Source organism: Carassius carassius, unplaced genomic scaffold (assembly GCF_963082965.1).
Source record: "Carassius carassius unplaced genomic scaffold, fCarCar2.1 SCAFFOLD_66, whole genome shotgun sequence".
Lineage (NCBI taxonomy): Eukaryota > Metazoa > Chordata > Actinopteri > Cypriniformes > Cyprinidae > Carassius > Carassius carassius.
Genome location: NW_026775001.1, coordinates 106,781 through 126,465, shown reverse-complemented (window position 1 = coordinate 126,465; position 19,685 = coordinate 106,781). Strand labels below are relative to the sequence as shown.

The 19,685-nt window shown below is 44.3% G+C and overlaps 2 non-coding genes and 2 pseudogenes across 2 annotated transcripts; all 4 read right to left on the bottom strand.

Moving 5' to 3' along the window:
• Nucleotides 1-7,522: 7,522 nt before the first annotated feature.
• LOC132134117 (U1 spliceosomal RNA) lies at nucleotides 7,523-7,686 on the bottom strand. Its single transcript, XR_009429381.1, has one exon. It is a non-coding gene; the product is annotated as a U1 spliceosomal RNA (small nuclear RNA).
• A 351-nt stretch (nucleotides 7,687-8,037) lies between these two features.
• Nucleotides 8,038-8,216, bottom strand: LOC132134079 (U2 spliceosomal RNA; annotated as a pseudogene).
• A 4,725-nt stretch (nucleotides 8,217-12,941) lies between these two features.
• On the bottom strand, nucleotides 12,942-13,105 carry LOC132134124 (U1 spliceosomal RNA). The gene has a single exon (XR_009429388.1). It is a non-coding gene; the product is annotated as a U1 spliceosomal RNA (small nuclear RNA).
• A 351-nt stretch (nucleotides 13,106-13,456) lies between these two features.
• LOC132134073 (U2 spliceosomal RNA) lies at nucleotides 13,457-13,633 on the bottom strand (annotated as a pseudogene).
• Between the last annotated feature and the right edge of the window lie 6,052 nt (nucleotides 13,634-19,685).

The following is a 19,685-nucleotide window of genomic DNA, read 5'->3' as shown; positions in this document are numbered from 1 at the left end:
CACACACATATTATGTATGTATATATATATATATATATATATATATATATGTATAATATAGTTTATTATATATTTAATTTAATTTAATTTAATATAATAATAATAATAATAATGTTTGTTAGTGTTTACCTCTATGTTATCGACCTGACTCACCTGGTCCTTCTCTTGTGCTTTCTTTTTGCAGATCAGCTCATTGAGGAGTCCAGGGCCCACTGGGAGGGCATCAACCCCACTCCGAAATTAATAAATAATGTGTCCTCAAAGATTTTTAGAATAAAAAATTTTATTTCATATATGTCAGCTGGCCAGACCAATCTGGCCAGCTTGATGTTTTTGGACAACAGGGCAAAGGTCCGGTCCTGGCTGTCTTTTTTAAGGAAATGCAACATTGCAGAGCCAACTCTGCACCATTACCTAAAAAATGTGGCACAGTTCCTCAAATATCTTAATGAGACCCCGCCGCCCACATGCCGGCTCTCCCGTGTGGCTTTCATTGGGATTAGGAGGGAAATCCAGAACTTGACCCGCCCAGTAAAGCGCAGCGTGGCAGTCCACGAGCTGGCTGTAAAACAAGCCAAGGAGGCCCGCCTGATCCCTAAAGCCACACTGCGAGCTTGCCGGGACTCTGCCAAAAAAATTATTTCTGAGATTCTGGGTAAGTTTTTGAATCCTTTCTCCTCTCATTATTTGGCGATCAATGTGATCCTTTATGCTTCTCTTTTTTTCTGTGAAGATCGTCTGAAGACTAGTCCTGAGAAAAAGGACCAATGGTCTTTTTATGGACACCTCACCACTTACTGGGCCAGCATTTATGGTCACCACGGAGGGGTGTTCCAAAATTTAACAATTAAAGAGGTGGAGGATGCCCGTGCGACAGCTACAGAAGGCCACTTTGTCATTAATGTGAGTGGTTCTCTTTCTCTCTGTCTCTCGTTGTCCACATGGTTTTCTTTAAAATAAAACTCAGCTTATGCCACTTCACACTGTTTCTAAAGATATCAGCCCACAAGACCAACCAGGCCTTTGGTGCAGCCCAGCTGGCCCTGGACCAGGAGGAGTATGGGTGGCTTGAGGAATTCCTTTCACTCCGGTCCAACTTGGTAGGGGGACGAGTTGCAAACTACTTCTTCTTTACCTCAAAGGCCAGCTCCTGCAAAAACTTGAACAAGTATTTTCAGGATGCGTGGGCGAGCATGGGGTTACCAGGCACACCCACATTTACTGATGTGAGGACTGCCATCGCCACCCATGTAAGCATTCCTGTACTTGTCCCGGCTTTATGAGTTTCTGGTGTGTTTTTTTCTAACTCTTTGCCTATGCTGTTCTCTCTCCAAAAAGGCAAAGAAAACTCACTGCCCGGAAGATAGGCACAAAGTGGCACAGTTCATGTGCCACGACACCACCACAGCTGACAGGTTTTATGCCCTCAACCTTAATGCAAAGCAGGCAGCAGAACACCGTCGCCTCTTTGATACAGCTGTGGTGGGTGAGGAAGCTGATAGTCCAAGGCAGCAAGGTGCCAAGAGAAGAAAGACGACAAAACCCCACAAGATGCCAGCTGAGGAAAAGTCCTCATCCACCAGCCCAACGCTCTCCGACAGCCCTCCCGATGCCGAAGAAGGCCAGAAGTCTGGGAAATCTGCTTCAGTAAGTACAATTTCCCATGGATTGGTTTAACTGTTTGTGACAAGTAGACATGTTCACTAACACTTTGCCTTTCTTATTATTTCTATAAGGAAAGAAGCACATTAATGAAGATGGTCCTCAGACGCAGACTGATGGTGAAGAACTCCCCACTTAAATCACCACAGGAAATAGCGTCTAAAAAGCTGGTGCAGCAAGTAAAAAAAGAGACTGGAGAAATTTAAAAAAAAATCCCGTAAATAATTTATGTAGCTATTTAAATTGTTTGTTTTGATATTTTTTATGATAATTGTTCTACTGCTTTTATTTCTACGATAAAAAAGTAAGGTTATCTTTTTATTTGTTTTGATAGCCTGTTCCATTTTTCTTTTTTCTTTTTTCTTTTTTTTGTAAATAGTTATAGTTAAGGTTAATGTCAGTTTGCTCTGAATCTTTCTGAACATGTTTATTTATTTATTTTATTTTTCTTATATAATGCATGTTTCCTATTATACTTTTTATATATTGTGTTTTTTTGTACAGAACTTTGAGGCATTTTTGATTTTGACTTTACAATGTCTGCAAAACAAAAAGTTCAATAAATATTTGAAATTGAATTAAGGTGTCATTACTTTACACACACTCACACACACTCACACACACACACACACACACACACACACACACACACACACACACACACACACACACACATATATATTACATGTAATAAAAATAATTTAAACATATTTATATATTGTGTGTGTAAATAAAAAGGTATATGTAATAAATACATAATAAATATATAGTATTTCTATACATAAAATGTTTAATAAAAACATATTTTACTATATTTTGAATAACTTGAAATTAGGATGTTTTCACATAAATACACTTCTATTTCAAATGTATTCAGGCCGATCATCATAACCAGTTAAACTGATTATTAGACTAGAAGTTGAATGAGAAATAGACTGAAATAGTGAAATGTATTGTTTATTAGACTAGAAAAGGAATGAGAAATTGACTGGTAAGTGACTAAGGAAATAGTACTTTTTGTAGTTTATTAGACTAAAAGTTTTGAATAAGAAATAGACTGGCAAGGGATCAGGCAAATAGTGCCATATGTAGTTTATTAGACTATAAAATTACTGAGAAATAGACTGGCAAGTGATCCATGAAATAGTGCCATATGTTTTCACATTAATACACTTCTATTTCAAATTTATTCAGGCCGATCATCATCACCAGTTAAACTGATTATTAGACTAGAAGTTGAATGAGAAATAGACTGAAATAGTGAAATGTATTGTTTATTAGACTAGAAAAGGAATGAGAAATAGTCTGGTAAGTGACCAAGGAAATAGTACTTTTTGTAGCTTATTAGACTAAAAGTTTGCATAAGAAATAAACTGGCAAGTGATCAAGGAAATAGTGCCATATGTAGTTTATTAGACTATAAAAATGAATGAGAAATAGACTGGCAAGTGATCCATGAAATAGTGCCATATGTTTTCACATTAATACACTTCTATTTCAAACTTATTCAGGCCGATCATCATCACCAGTTAAACTGATTATTAGACTAGAAGTTGAATGAGAAATAGACTGAAATAGTGAAATGTATTGTTTATTAGACTAGAAAAGGAATGAGAAATAGACTGGTAAGTGACCAAGGAAATAGTACTTTTTGTAGTTTATTAGACTAAAAGTTTTGAATAAGAAATAGACTGGCAAGTGATCAAGGAAATAGTGCCATATGTAGTTTATTAGACTATGAAATGAATGAGAAATAGACTGGCAAGTGATCCATGAAATAGTGCCATATGTTTTCACATTAATACACTTCTATTTCAAATGTATTCAGGCCGATCATCATAACCAGTTAAACTGATTATTAGACTAGAAGTTGAATGAGAAATAGACTGAAATAGTGAAATGTATTGTTTATTAGACTAGAAAAGGAATGAGAAATTGACTGGTAAGTGACCAAGGAAACAGTACTTTTTGTAGTTTATTAGACTAAAAGTTTTGAATAAGAAATAGACTGGCAAGGGATCAAGCAAATAGTGCCATATGTAGTTTATTAGACTATAAAATTACTGAGAAATAGACTGGCAAGTGATCCATGAAATAGTGCCATATGTTTTCACATTAATACACTTCTATTTCAAATTTATTCAGGCCGATCATCATCACCAGTTAAACTGATTATTAGACTAGAAGTTGAATGAGAAATAGACTGAAATAGTGAAATGTATTGTTTATTAGACTAGAAAAGGAATGAGAAATAGTCTGGTAAGTGACCAAGGAAATAGTACTTTTTGTAGCTTATTAGACTAAAAGTTTGAATAAGAAATAAACTGGCAAGTGATCAAGGAAATAGTGCCATATGTAGTTTATTACACTATAAAAATGAATGAGAAATAGACTGGCAAGTGATCCATGAAATAGTGCCATATGTTTTCACATTAATACACTTCTATTTCAAATTTATTCAGGCCGATCATCATCACCAGTTAAACTGATTATTAGACTAGAAGTTGAATGAGAAATAGACTGAAATAGTGAAATGTATTGTTTATTAGACTAGAAAAGGAATGAGAAATAGACTGGTAAGTGACCAAGGATATAGTACTTTTTGTAGTTTATTAGACTAAAAGTTTTGAATGAGAAATAGACTGGCAAGTGATCAAGGAAATAGTGCCATATGTAGTTTATTAGACTAGAAAATTAATGAGAAATAGACTGGCAAGTGATCCATGAAATAGTGCCATATGTAGTTCATTAGACTATGAGTGGAATGAGAAATAGACTGGTCAGTGACCAAGGAAATAGTCCCATTTGAAGTTGTTTGGACTAAAAGTGGAATGAGAAATAGACTGCAAAGTGTGCACTCTTGTTTTATAAAACGTATTTTACAATACATTATGGATAAATTGGAATTAGGAAGATTTCAAATAAAGTAACTGTTAAGTGACAAATGAAATAGCCCCATGTGTAGTTCATTAGACTAGAAGTGATTTGAGAAATAGACTGACAATAAAAAATATTGCTATTTAATATACTGCAAGACTTGCAACATTTGTGGTGCAAATGAACCAAAATCCAACATTTTTTCTATGCATATTTCTACAGTATTATGGGATAAAACTTACAAAAATGGATTCCTTTGAGTGCCCTGAGTACAGTACAACTGTTTTCTCTAGGCCTCATAAAAAAAATTTTCTTCCGACTTCCACCCCCCTCGAGCTGCCTTCTCTAGCCGGGGAGGGTGCACCCTGGCCGGCATGGATGAGTAGGTGCGAGGGGGGTGGATGGTACTATTCTCTTGCTAATATCTCCACGAAGCGGTGGACCCCGGGGCTGAAATTACCTACCGTATGCGACCACCCTCGAGTTCCTGGGTGGTCCGGTTCCTGAGTTATAACGGTTCAAATCCCACATTTTGGGGGGCCGTAACTCGGACGCCCGGGGTCATAGGAACATGGGGCTGGTGTCGTCGGATAGAGCTCCCAAAGGTCTAATTTTGACCAGAGTTTGGTGTTGTTTCCCTTCTTTCCGAGTGAGTTATGGCCGGTCAAATTTTGGGACTTTTTGCATTTGCGGGTCCATATCTCTAGCCCCCGGGGGTCTATCGACTTGGGGGAGGTGGCTTCAGAGAGGGCCCTTCGAGGGCTATCAAGTCACCAAGTTTCAAGTCGCTAGGTCTCTTCCTTCCATTTGACTATCAAAAATGTGGGGGGCCATAACTCCGCCCCCGGGGTGTTATGGATGGGGGGGGCAGCGGTGTTCGGTAGGCCTTCTGGAGTTCTTACTCTGACCCGAGTTTGGTGCAGTTTGGCCCCGTTTTGGCGGAGTTACAGCTTGGCAAAATCTGTGACATTTTGGTTAACATTCACCACAATTTTGGATATGTCCGCAAATGTTCCGGATGTGATCCGTGGTCATTCCGTGAATATAATGGTCAAATGGACAAATAGTGGGTTCGTGGGACCCAGGGTGGGGGTCCGCAAGTGGTCCGCTGATGATCCGCAGTCATTGTGTGAACATAATGGTCAAATGGACAAATAGTGGGTTCGTGGGACCCAGGGTGGGGGTCCGCAAGTGGTCCGCAGATGATCCGCAGTCATTGTGTGAATATAATGGTCAAATGGACAAATACGGGGTTCGTGGGACCCAGGGTGGGGGTCCGCAAGGGGTCTGCAGATGATCCGCAGTCATTGTGTGAATATAATGGTCAAATGGACAAATAATGGGTTCGTGGGACCCGGGTTGGGGGTCCGATGGGGGTCCGCATCGGTTCCGTGGTCATTCTGTAACTTTAAAGGTCAAATGGACAAATATAGGTTTCGTGGGCAAAAAAATCGTACACCCCCCATTCGGGTAAATGCCACTGTTTTAAACCTGAGGTGTACTGCTCCGTGCGCCACCCTGTGGAGAAGTGCTGAATGGCATGTAGGGGCCTCAAATTTGGGTGGGCTTCCGCGGGGCCCCTCGGGGGTCCAGATCCTCCTGCGCCGGTCAGGGGTCTCCCGTGGGCCGGCAGACATCGACGCCGCATCCGTCAAAATTTTTTTGGGGTCAGCGCGCAGGTCCCCTTAACCCACGTACACGAGCCCTCAAACTTATACCTGAATGGACGCTCCAAAAAAAAAAGGACTTTCTGGAGAAGTCAAGACGTGACATCCCTAGGAGCTTGCCATTCACCTCTTTAAAACAAAAGCGCACGCTGTGGTGCCTCCGCACGCCGGCACGGGCAGCCGACATGATGGAGGCACCAACAGCCTAGAAACTTAAAACAACAATAAATACAATAATAAATAACCAAATAAATAATTAAAAGACCTTACCTTAAAACGTGTTGGAGCCCGAAGCAGCAGAGTTCAATGTACCTCTCGAAGTTGTGTGACTCAAGATATAAAAAGATCTCGAGTCAGGAAACCTCCAAGAGGCGATCGCAGTCTAAACCGTCTGACAAGGTACGTGATCTTAGCCAAAAGGCCGAGAAGCGATGCCGCTAAGACGCAGCGGGCAGGAAGCCGGACACGGCGATGCCCATCTCGGCTTTGGTAAGTCTGGGGGACCTAAAAACGCTGGGGGATGGTAGTACCCTCCCCTGTCTGCAACGTCACCGGGACTCGTCACGCTCGGCCTGACACTGGCACTGCAGTGACGGAAAGTACGGCATCGCTCGTAACTCCCAAACGGTTCGTCGCAGAGCCACGTGCCTTATGTAATGGGAATCCTTGGCTCGAGCCGAACCAGACGCAGGTCTCAGATTGGCTCGTCGCTCTGACAAAATTTTCGGGTATTTGGGATTTTGTCGAAAACCTTCTTTTGCAACCTAGCGCCAGGTATTTGGCCCAGTCCCACCCAAAGCAGCACAGAAAGCTTCTCTGGAGTCTGCCTGTCAATAATCATCCCAAAAAAGTGGAAATTTCCATTCACCTTGGCGAGGGGACCTCAAAACGTGCTAACGTGGCGTGTCCGAGATGGCTCGAATGGCTATAACTCCAGGAAGGAATGAGATCCCTTCACCCAAATCGGCACACCTGTGCAGGGGCTCAGTCAGAAGCAAGGTGAAAAAGGGCGCTGCGACAGGCCACTCGGTGGCGCTGTAAGCGACAACAAAATTAATACCAATTGAAAAAGGACAACCAAACAACATGGAGACAGCTACAGCTAGGCTGCAGTCAGTCCAATCGACTTTCAAAGTAAGGTCTGTGCTATATTCGAACTGAACCACCCACCAGGGTCCGATTTTTCAAGAGTGTAACTGACTTTGTTTCACAGGCGCACAACACATACCTCGCATGTGACAGAACTCCCCATTCTGAAACGCAAAAAAAAAAAAAACCTGGAAAAAACCTCTTCTGCTTTGTTTCACCAAGAATTTCAGGGGAGAGCGCGAACGCAGTCCCCCACTACCATAAATTATGCAGTCGAGATTCCCGCATTTGGGGAATTCGCAGAGGTCAGCATGGCCGGAGTGCAATGGGCAAGCCTCGCCCTGGGTGAACCGCCTTCTTGATCATGGTGTCTCCCCTGCCAGGTAAGTATGAAGGCCCAGGCGGTTAGCCAGAGGTATGATTTGCGTCTCTACCGTCCACACCAACGGTTAGCCCCCCTCCAGGAAAGGAAGGACGGGTGCCTTCCGTTACTGGCCTGGAAACTGCCAAGCTCATGGGCCGGTGCTTCCCAACGCAGGTTTTAGATGACTCTCTTTAACCAAACACACCTGATTCGATGCATCACCTCGTCTGTAAAAGACCTCAGGTGGGTGCATCGTTCATGGAAGAGTCCAAGACCCCAGGAGGGCGCATCAGGAAAAAAGTTCGCAATACACCACAGCATGGCAGATCTCATTCCTTGTTCTGCTATTCGACACAATAAACGGCAATCCCCAAAAAGGGAAAGCACACCGTTCCTGGAGACACTGCAATACCAGGCCGATGCTTGGAGTGGGCGGAGCAAGCCCCGGCTCCAGCTCCGTGATCTAAAAATCCATTTAATATGTAGTCCCCGGATGGGGGACGTATCAGATATTAAACTGATAAGAACAGATTTTTTTATTTTTTTATTAAATCCATACACTCATACAAATTTACAAATTAATCACTTGCAACAAAGGCATACATATTTTCTGAACATACATGTCCCAAGCCTACAGAACTAAAAAATCATTCCGAACTCAAAAATCATTTCATAAAGGGAAGATTACAATCAGACACATTACAATCAGAACCTCATAACCAGTACTAAATTTTTAAAACCCAAGACTTTATCCCACCCCTACCCGAGGGAGCCCCCCCCATACAGCCCTCATCCCCTCCTCCCCATGAACGACCTTATACCCATTTACCTCTTTCACCAAACTAGCCAAAAGTGTTGAAAATAACTTTTGAGGTTCTAAACCAGGCAACTGCTTCCTCAGGCACCTTAGTCGCCAGTCCCATAAGATACGCTTCCCTTCTGAGATAGTAACCCATACTACTCTTCTCTGATTGTTCTCTATATTTCCCAACCCTACTCCATACAACACTAAGTCCCGGGTAATCAATGGTCCTCCCCACTCTCTCCACCAGCCAGTGACTGCTTTCCATAAAGCCACTGCTCCTGGACATGACCACAAGGCGTGCTCAATTGTCTCTTCTTCCCCGCAACCCACTGGGCACAAAGGAGATCTGCCCTGACCATGCCTATATAAACGCTCCCGTACTGGAAGCCTCCCTAATGCTGCCAACCAGTTCACATCCTTACACCTCCCTACCAAATAATCTGGTTGCAAGGACAACCAGTTCACTTCAATTGGAGGCCCTGCCTCTCTAGCTTCCTTAACAGAGCTCTCCTTCAACCTATCATACAGCTTCCTATGATTTAACAACAGTGACTCTTCCAAGCACCAAGGATTCCCTTTAATGATGTCTGCCGCCACTTTATAATGTTCAGGCCTATCCAGTGACCAAGGTACCCTATTACTCCACCCTGTTAAATGCCTCAAAGGCCAGCCCAACCAAAAGTGAGCCAACACATGTGCTTTATGCTCTAGAGCCTGTACCACTAGGCGAGCTGCAAAAGCAATAAACAAAGCCGTAACCTTCCAAGGGAGGCATGGCACCCCTCTGCCTCCCTCACCCAGAGGACGAAACATCTGCGCTCTTGATACTAACTCAGTCCTCCCTCTCCAAATAAAAGAAAAAATCAACTTCTCCATTCTCCTCCCCTGCCAAAAAGGTAGGGGAAAAACATAAGCCAGATAGTTAATACTGGGCAACACATCTGCCTTCACTACCTGTACTCTACCCCATAGTGACAGATCCCTAACACTCCACCGGCTTACTTTAGACTGTAAAGATTCCAACAGCCCCTCCCAATTTTGTTGTGCACTATTCACCTTGAAAAAGCGAACACCCAAAATTTTAATGCCATCCTGACACAAGGTATACCCTCCTGGAACCACAGTCCTCTTACTCCACCGTCCTACAAACATCACTGAAGATTTACTGACGTTTATCTTGGCACCTGTGGCTTCTGAAAAACTATGCAAAATATCTCCTGTCACTACAAAATCTTTTTCAGTGGTCAAAAAGACTGTCATATCATCTGCGTAAGCTAACACTTTTGGCCTTAACCCTCCTCCACCTGGCATTACTACGCCAGTCAAAGCTGCTTTTAATCGTAGTCGACTAATCAGAGGCTCTAAAGACAGTATATAACACAAGGGTGACAAAGGACACCCTTGCCTCACACCACCCAACTGTTTCACTGGTTCAGAATAGAACCCGTTTATCCTAATCTGACTGAAAGCCTCACTATACAAAAGCTGGACCCAGGCTATGAACCCTGGGCCAAACCCAAGCTTCTCCAACACTGACCACAAAAAAGAATGGCTAACCCTATCAAAGGCCTTTTCCTGGTCAAGGCTCAGGATTGCCAAAGGAAGCTGACGTTGCTCAGCCCAACTGATTAAGTCCCGGACCAAAACTAAATTGAGGCTGCCTGATCTTCCTGGGACCCCACAAGTTTGATCTGGATGAACCACCAAATCTAACACCCCCTTAAGCCGTATGGTTAAGACTTTTGCCAGAATCTTATAATCAGTAGTAAGTAAAGTTATTGGCCGCCAATTTGCCAAATCCTCCTTACTATTTTTCTTATGCAGGAGGGTCACCAACCCCCTCCTCATAGACAAAGGCAATTTCCCCACTTCCAGACTTTCCTGATAAACTTTAATCAGTTCAGTGCCTACTAAAGGCAAAAAGGCTTGATAAAATTCAGCCGGTAGACCATCACCACCTGGAGACGTGCCTCTCTTCAAGGACTTAATTGCTACCTCTACTTCCTTCAAGGTGACCTCCTTCTCTAACCTGCCTGCCTCCACTTTATCCAAGGTCCTGTCCAGATCCTCTAAAAACCCCTCCGCTGTTGACTCTCTTACTTTTCTATTCGCAAACAGCTCCTTATAAAAGGCAACTGAAGCCTTCAGCATTCCTTCAACTGAGTAGACCTTACCCTTCTCTGTATTTAAACATTCCATACTGCTACGCTTCTGCCTGCTCTTCACAGTAGAAAAGAAAAACTTTGTAGGCCTTTCATCTAGCACACGCTGACATACACCTGACTGCACAACAAACTTCTGTGCTTCTCCTCTATAATGTTCATTCAAAGAATCCTGCAAGAGTTTGGCTTTCTTCCACCCTTGACCAGTGCTCAATAGACCTTGAGAGCATAAAACTTGCAATTCTTTAGTCCATTGACGCACTTGATTCCTCTTAGCCTGCCCCAAAGCTAAACCCCATGCCCTGCAAAAAAAACCTAATCCTCTCCTTCACCCCTTCCCACCAGTCAGAATGTGACTGGTAGAATCCTTTTAAATTACACCACCCAGCAAATAATACCCGGAAAACCTTACAAAAGGTTTGGTCCTGGAGGTATGTTACATTCATCCTCCACTTCAGATCCCCCACGGCTCCATCCACTTGTTCCTTCATACCAGTACACTCCTGACTTGATGCACTCATACTTCTCTGATCACTCGCACCTGTCGCTTGTTGAAGATGCCTCTCCCTTTCTGCTGGTAGACTGCTAAGAATGGCATCCAGGTCCGCCTGCAGATCATCACCTTCCTTCAATATGCTCGCATATGATTTGTTTCTTGATGGACAGGTACGTAAAGATGATCGGCCTTGCCGCAAAGGCTACAAAGCTTTGGTGCGGGGCAGGCCGAAGCAACGTGGTCTGCCTTCCCACAAAACCGACAGCGCTGTCCTTCACAGTCTGTTTTAACGTGTCCTTCTCCACCACATCTCCTGCAATACACGGGCTGCCCAGGGTAGTAGAGAAAGCCCCTGTTAGGCCCAATGGAAATGGACCCTGGTAGGTGAACCAGGCTTCCAGGGACCGCTGAATCCACCCGGAGCTTCACAAAAAAACGCCTCTTTCCAGTCCAAATCCCAAACCGATCCCTCACACGCTCACCTCCTTTCACAACCTCACAGTGCCTCTCAAGGAAAGTCATTACCTCCACATCCTCAACAAAAGGATTATACAGATGGACTGTGAGAGGTAAGTAATCCTGTGCAAACAAAGGGTGCAAACTCAATCCTTCCAACAACTTGTGCTTTTTCTTCCCCCAAGACTCAAAAAAACTCACACAGTCCGTTAGATTGAAGAAGGTCAGATCCATAAATCCTAGTGCTGTGAAATCCTGAAGACAGAACACTGAAGAAGCTGCTACATTGAAGACTCCTTTCAAGACGTCCACGACCACAAATTCCCTCCTGAAGTTTTCCTTTACAAACCGGACAGCATTCTGAAGCACTTGAATCCGTACAGTATTCTTCAACCACGCCATCATGGTCGGCAAAGTACCATCTCCGCTCGACATAGCAATCGTCGCTGCACTTGATCTTAGCCAAAAGGCCGAGGAGCGATGCCGCTAAGACGCAGCGGGGAGGAAGCCGGACACGGCGATGCCCATCTCGGCTTTGGTAAGTCTGGGGGACCTAAAAACGCTGGGGGATGGTAGTACCCTCCCCTGTGTGCAACGTCACCGGGCCTCGTCACTCTCGGCCTGACACTGGCACTGCAGCGACGGAAAGTACGGCATCGCTCGTAACTCCCAAACGGTTCGTCACAGAGCCACGTGCCTTATGTCATGGGAATCCTTGGCTCGAGCCGAACCAGACGCAGGTCTCAGATTGGCTCTTCGCTCACAGAATTTTCGTGTATTTGGGATTTTGTCAAAAACCTTCTTTTGCAACCTAGCGCCAGGTATTTGGCCCAGTCCCACCCAAAGCAGCACAGAAAGCTTCTCTGGAGTCTGTCTGTCAATAATCATCCCAAAAAAGTGGAAATTTCCATTCACCTTGGCGAGGGGACCTCAAAACGTGCTAAGGTGGCTTGTCCGAGATGGCTCGAATGGCTATAACTCCAGGAAGGAATGAGATCCCTTCACCCAAATCGGCACACCTGTGCAGGGGCTCAGTCAGAGGCCAGGTGAAAAAGGGCGCTGCGACAGGCCACTCGGTGGCGCTGTAAGCGACAACAAAATTAATACCAATTGAAAAAGGACAATCAAACAACATGGAGACAGCTACAGCTAGGCTGCAGTCAGTCCAATCGACTTTCAAAGTAAGGTCTGTGCTATATTCGAACTGAACCACCCACCAAGGTCCGATTTTTCAAGAGCGTGACTGACTTTGTTTCACAGGCGCACAACACATACCTCGCATGTGATAGAACTCCCCATTCTGAAATGCAAAAAAAAAAAAAACCTGGAAAAAACCTCTTCTGCTTTGTTTCACCAACAATTTCAGGGGAGTGCGCGAACGCAGTCCCCCACTACCATAAATTATGCAGTCGAGATTCCCGCATTTGGGGAATTCGCAGGGGTCAGCATGGCCGGAGTGCAATGGCCAAGCCTCGCCCTGGGTGAACCGCCTTCTTGATCATGGTGTATCCCTTGCCAGGTAAGTATGAAGGCCCAGGCGATCAGCCAGAGGTATGATTTGTGTCTCTACCGTCCACACCAATGGTTAGCCCCCCTCCAGGAAAGGAAGGACGGGTGCCTTCCGTTACTGGCCTGGAAACTGCCAAGCTCATGGGCCGGTGCTTCCCAACGCCGGTTTTAGATGACTCTCTTTAACCAAACACACCTGATTCGATGCATCACCTCGTCTGTGAAAGACCTCAGGTGGGTGCATCGTTCGTGGAAGAGTCCAAGACCCCAGGAGGGCGCATCAGGAAAAAAGTTCGCAATACACCACAGCATGGCAGATCTCATTCCTTGTTCTGCTATTCGACACAATAAACGGCAATCCCCAAAAAGGGAAAGCACACCGTTCCTGGAGACACTGCAATACCAGGCCGATGCTTGGAGTGGACGGAGCAAGCCCCGGCTCCAGCTCCATGATCTAAAAATCCATTTAATATGTAGTCCCCGGATGGGGGACGTATCAGATATTAAACTGATAAGAACAGATTTTTTTTCTTTCGAAAAAGTTTTATTGTCAACAGTTACATTTTTTCCATTTGCATTTTTACTTTCACACACATTTTTCTTTTCAAGCACACATTAAAACAAGCCATATAATATATAATAAATACACATGGTAAAATGAAAGAAACAATCATTGTTAAAAAACATTTGATTAAAACCACAGTGTTTTGCTTGTTTTTAAAAGTCCATATTTGAGGTGTGTTTAAAAGGTGCGATCGGTTTCAAAAGTAAAATACAAATTTAAAAAAGCAAACAAGCCTCATATGCATGTTAATAAAACCAATTTCATTGATAAAACACCATAAAAACCAATTTATTGGATAAAAACCAATTAAAAAAAACCATCTGTTGTGCAAGACCGGGGGTGAGTCCTCATCAAGTCGGTCTTCACCCCACTCTCCAGAACAGGGACATGAGATGCTACTTTACGGGCTCAGCGGAGATCCCCTCTCCTCCGGCCCGCTGGCCCGCTGTTCCCGTAGCCAGAATGGTTAGGGTGCATCTACGGGCAGCCAGGGTCGGTGCCTGCCGGGACCCTCTCTGTGCGACCCCGGCCCCCCCGTCCGAATATCGACGTCCGGTACCCCTGCAGCCTTGATGTTACCTTTAGCTCGCATGCATGGAGGGTTACCGTAACGCGCTTCCCCACCAGCAGGTTTCTGGTGGCCCAGATGGCATCCTTGATGACGTTGAGGGTGAGCCAGAGCGAGGTAAATTTCTGTGCCGTCAAGTCCTTCAAACTTGTTTGGCCCCACTTAGTGTGAGGCCCGGAACTGGACTCACCGGTTTCCGGTCCTGCACAACAGAAATGAGAGACTTGTGTTTAGTTAAATGGTGACATCTTCACTCTCTAAAAGGTATTTCTTTAAAAACTTTTTTATAAAACTGTAGTCTTTAGGCAAGTTAAAAGACACTGGGGTTTTCAAATCTACTGGTAAAATTTTCAAAGTTCTTAGGTAAGACCCCATCCAAAATCGTGCCATTGCAGCCGTCTTGTTTTCTTTGGATGGGGTCATGGCATAACTGATGTGCAAGGCGGTGAAGCAGCTGCCTAAAAACAGGTGGGGGTCTGGGAGGCCTTTTCCAACGTTCTCTGGCCTTTTCTTGACTGTCTCCCTCTTCAGGCACTCCCACTTGGACCCCCACAGGAAGTAAAACACCGCCCTCTCCAGTTTCACCAGGAACCACCGAGGGGGGCTAAAAACAGAACAGACAAGTAAAATCAGAGGTAAAATCACATATTTAAAAATAAAAATTTTACCTTCAATCGTCAACTGTCTTAGTCCCCAAAACCCTAGTCTTTTCCTAACTTTCCCTAGCAAGTCAGTCCAGTTTTCCCGTCCTCCACCCTCTTTATCAAATTTAACACCTAAAATTTTAAAGTCCTCCTGTGTCCACGTCCCCCCACGGCCCGAAGAGCTGGGCCTCAGACTTGTTTCTATTGAGTTTGGCGCCCGAGGCCCGACCGTACCAGTCAGTCAAGTCCAGTGCTCTTCGTATAGATAAAATGTCCGTGGTTAAAAGAGTAACATCGTCCATGTATAAGGCACAAGTCGCTGTCAGTCCACCCGTCCCAGGAACGTCCAGTCCTTTGACCCATTTATCCTTTCTCAAGATCTGTGCCAGTGGCTCGATACAAGCCACATACAGGAGAGGAGATAAAGGACATCCCTGATGGACACCACTGTGTATGTTCACAGTTTTGGAAAGATGCCCGTTTACAAGGAATTTGCTGACTAGTCCCTTGTACAGCAGTCCCACCCAGGCTACAAACCTCTTTGTTGGAAAACCCATTTTTTGCAGTACCTGAAAAAGGTACTGGTGCGAGACTCGGTCAAATGCTTTTTCAAAGTCTAAATTTAGGACTACTAGCCGAATATTTCTGTCTCTCGCATAACAGATGGCGTCTCTGATCAGCACTAGGCTGTCTGTTATCTTTCTTCCGGGCACAGAACAAGCTTGATCCGGGTGAATCACGTCCTCTAAAGCCGTTGACATGCGTGTTGCTAAAATTTTGCTAAAAAGTTTATAATCAAAATTTAAAAGTGTTATGGGTCTCCAGTTTTTTAAGTCAGTCCGGTCACCTTTTTTGTGAAGTAAAGAAACTATCCCTATTCTAAAACTGTCTGGAAGTATGTCGAGGGTATCAAACTCTTTAAAAACTGTCAAAAGCTCTTGTCCTAAAATGTCCCAAAATGTTAGATAAAACTCTAGGGGAAGTCCATCCACTCCTGGGGACTTCCCCTTCTTAAAACCTCCAAGTGCTTTTTGGATTTCTAAGATGTTAAAATCTTGGGTTAAAATCTCATTTTGACAGTCAACCCTTTCCTCAATAAAATTTAAAACTTCTTTTGCAGTGTCAAAGTGTACCTTTTTAAAACTATATAATGCCCCATAAAATTTTTCCACATCCTCTAAAATCTCTTTTGTTGTGTTAACCTCCCTATCCCCTGTTTTAACCCTGGTTAACCCCCCACCCCTTGTTATTATTTTCTTAAAAAAATATCTGGTACACTTTTCGCCTTTTTCTATTTCTCTCTCTTTACTTCTTAAAAGGACCCCTTTACTTTTTATATTGGCTAAAACTGACATTTCTTTTTTTACTTCCTGAATTTCGTCGATAAAATCAAAACCATTATTTAAAAGATTAAAATACCTTTGTAGTCTTTTCTGCAACCCCAACATGCGTTTCTTTTCCCTACTCTTCTTTTCTTTCCCTATCTTTCTAAAAAACTGTCTTGTCCGGTCCTTTACAATCTCCCACCACTGTGCACGTGTATCGTAAAAGTCTTGGAGGGTCTGCCATTGGCTGAACTGTTCCCTATATTCTAAAACTATATCCTTGTCTTCCAACAGGGAACAGTTCAGCTTCCACAGCCCTCCCCCTACCGTCACACCCATGGGCAGTGAAAGGGTGCAAGACAGCATTATGTGATCAGAGAAAAAGAGGGGGGTTAATGTAGCATCGGTCGGCGGGCAGTCCCTTGTAAAAACGTAGTCGATTCGAGAGGCTTTGGTACTATCACCACTGAACCAGGTGAAGCCCTCCTCTCTTTGATGCAAAATTTTAAAACAGTCGACTAAATTAAAATCTCTGACTAAACCCTGCAATAACACCGACGTTTTGTCCACTCTAAAATCCTCCCCTACCCTTTTCCTGTCTGTTTTGGATAAAACACAATTAAAATCCCCTGCTACCATTAGGGGGGCCCTACCTAGCATGTGGGGTTGCAAGTCTTCTAAAAGCTCATATCTTTCATTCTTTTCCGTAAAACCATATACATTAAGAACATTAAAATCCCTGTCTAAAAAGGTCAGATTTACTAAAAGTGCCCGGCCTTGCCTCACCACAGTGCTGCCCTTCACCAAGATGTTAGGATTATTAATTAAAACCGCAACTCCGTCATTTTTGTTAAAATTTGATCCGCTCCATATGGAGGCTCCTGCTGACCATAGCTCCTCCATTTTCTTGTACCTAGTTAAAAAGGGCAGAGAACACTCTTGTAATAAAAACAAATCTGACTTAAAAGATTTTAAAAGGGACAAAATACTCTGTGCTCTAATGGTGGACCTCACACTTCTTACATTGATAGTAGAGATGGTGAGGGCCATGAGCAGTAGGGTTAAAAAGGTATAAGACATTTAAAACAGAAGACAGTAAAAAGACTACAAAGATACGATTAAAATCATGTTATATCTTGTTGCATTTGCCTTTCCTTTTCCTCAGATGAGCTGGGATCAGGAGGGCAAATGCCTGTCGCTTCAGAGGCCACAGAGGAAACCTCTTGTGGCTCTTTTGGCGACGATGCTGTTAGCTTAATGTGCAAAAAGGATACCTCATTAGGGGACTCTAGGGGCCACATGCGCTCCAGATCTACCGAATCGATACTATCAAGCTTATATGCTGCCCTAGATTTTTTCTCCTCCGTTACAATCAGAGGAGACCCCGCAGGTCTTTTTTGCACCTGAGCGTTAGGGAGTGAACACTCTGTCTCACTCCCGGTAGATTCCTGCACCCCATCCGAAACTGTTACTAGTGAGGAATTGGTTTTTTCCTCACTTTCCTCTCCTTCCATGACCATTTCCTGTTACGTTGCCTCCGCCCCTGTGGCCGTCCCACTTCCTCCTTCCTGCCCAATCCCTGAGGCCGGCTGGGAATTTGAAATTCCGGCCAAAACCTCAGGGACCGCCACCTCTTTCCTTTGTTCATTCGTTTGTTGCCCATGTGGGGTGGCCATTTTGAGCTTGTTGGCAAAACTTTTAGGGCAGTCTCTGTAGAGGTGGTTTGTTTCTCCACAAAGATTGCACCGTCTGAAATTGGTACAATAATCAAACTGTGACCAATTTCTCTACACTTATGCTTCAGCGAGATGACCAAACCTGCAACCCTTCCTGCAGAGTTTGGTATGTAGCCTCTGTTCTCTCCGAGCACAATCATGGAAGGCAGATGTTTCAGGCCCTGGTAGCCCCCAGCGTCTTCCCATTGTTTAATGGGAATTCGCCAGGAGCATGTCCAAATCCCATCTTCATCTAACACTTTGACAGGCTGGCCTCGAACAGTGCAAAATCTACCCAACCAAACATAAATATCATCTCCAGTCACTGTTTCATTGAACATCCTTACAATCACAGTTTTAAGTGTGTTATCAGAAAGTTTCTCGACAGTGAACATGGAGAACTGGGCTTTAACTGAATCAAACCTTTGCCAAAAGTCATTAAGCAGGGAAGCGGTTTTAAAACTGACATCAAATCCTTTGTTCAAGGGCAGAGTCATCAAACAATTCAGGTCGTCAGATCTAAAAGCTAAGGTCTTTTGGATCAGCTTGCTGGAAAAGTCCATACGGGACATTCCAAGGAGCTTCCCCTCAACCTGCCTGAATAAAAAACGCACGCTGTGGTGCCTCCGCACGCCGGCAGGGGCAGCCGACATGGTGGAGGCACCAACAGCCTAAAAACTTAAAACAACAATAAATACAATAATAAATAACCAAATAAAAAATTAAAAGACCTTACCTTAAAACTTGTTTTAGCCCGAAGCAGCAGAGTTCAATGTACCTCTCGAAGTTGTGTGACTCAAGATATAAAAAGATCTCTAGTCAGGAAACCTCCAAGAGGCGATCGCAGTCTCAACCGTCCGACAAGATATGTGATCTTAGCCAAAAGGCCGAGAAGCGATGCCGCTAAGACGCAGCGGGGAGGAAGCCGGACACGGCGATGCCCATCTCGGCTTTGGTAAGTCTGGGGGACCTAAAAACGCTGGGGGATGGTAGTACCCCTGTCTGCAACGTCACCGGGCCTCGTCACGCTCGGCCTGACGCTGGCACTGCAGCGACGGAAAGTACGGCATCGCTCGTAATTCCCAAACGGTTCGTCGCAGAGCCACGTGCCTTATGTCATGGGAATCCTTGGCTCGAGCCGAACCAGACGCAGGTCTCAGATTGGCTCGTCGCTCTGACGGATATTTCGGGTATTTGGGATTTTGTCGAAAACCTTCTTTTGCAACCTAGCGCCAGGTATTTGGCCCAGTCCCACCCAAAGCAGCACATAAAGCTTCTTTGGAGTCTGCCTGTCAATAATCATCCCAAAAAGGTGGACATTTCCATTCACCTTGGCGAGGGGACCTCAAAACGTGCTAAGGTGGCGTGTCCGAGATGGCTCGAATGGCTATAACTCCAGGAAGGAATGAGATCCCTTCACCCAAATCGGCACACCTGTGCAGGGGCTCAGTCAGAGGCCAGGTGAAAAAGGGCGCTGCGACAGGCCACTCGGTGGCGCTGTAAGTGACAACAAAATTAATACCAATTGAAAAAGGACAACCAAACAACATGGAGACAGCTACAGCTAGGCTGCAGTCAGTCCAATCGACTTTCAAAGTAAGGTCTGTGCTATATTCGAACTGAACCACCCACCAGGGTCCGATTTTTCAAGAGCGTAACTGACTTTGTTTCACAGGCGCACAACACATACCTCGCATGTGACAGAACTCCCCATTCTGAAACGCAAAAAAAAAAAAAAACCCTGGAAAAAAACCTCTTCTGCTTTGTTTCAACAACAATTT